General features: G+C 57.3%; 1 protein-coding gene across 1 annotated transcript in view; it reads right to left on the bottom strand.

Annotated features, from left to right (window-relative positions):
• LOC105543691 (ubiquitin carboxyl-terminal hydrolase 6-like) overlaps positions 1–356 on the bottom strand; it is a gene marked incomplete at its 3' end in the record, with an annotated part of 24,456 nt that overhangs the window by 16,214 nt on the left and 7,886 nt on the right. The window lies entirely within an intron of this gene.

Raw genomic sequence — 356 nt, 5'->3', positions numbered from 1 at the left:
GAGCTTTGTGAGCCACTGCCCAACTGGCTGCCAAAGTGGCTGTGCCATGTCACGTTCCCAGCAGACAAGGATGACAGTTTCCAGGACCCCTAATTTCCCCAGCATTTGGTGATGTCAGTGTTACCTCGGGAGGCTCAAGGGCCCTCTGTCCTGCCACCCTCCCGGGAGTCCTACCATGGGTCCCCGTGGGTCAGGGAGAGCACCTTTCACCATTGTGCATGATTTTGTTTGCTGACTTCCGTCTCCTCAGGATCTTCCTATGTTCTGGCCCCACGTGTTCCAGTCTGGCCCAGGGCTTGGAACCAGGGAGGTGCTTGTTTTATGGTGCCAGCTGCTCCCTGGGACAGGAGAGCTCT

Source organism: Mandrillus leucophaeus, unplaced genomic scaffold (assembly GCF_000951045.1).
Source record: "Mandrillus leucophaeus isolate KB7577 unplaced genomic scaffold, Mleu.le_1.0 Scaffold1074, whole genome shotgun sequence".
Taxonomy (NCBI): Eukaryota; Metazoa; Chordata; class Mammalia; order Primates; family Cercopithecidae; genus Mandrillus; species Mandrillus leucophaeus.
This window is presented reverse-complemented; position numbering and strand designations above follow the sequence as displayed.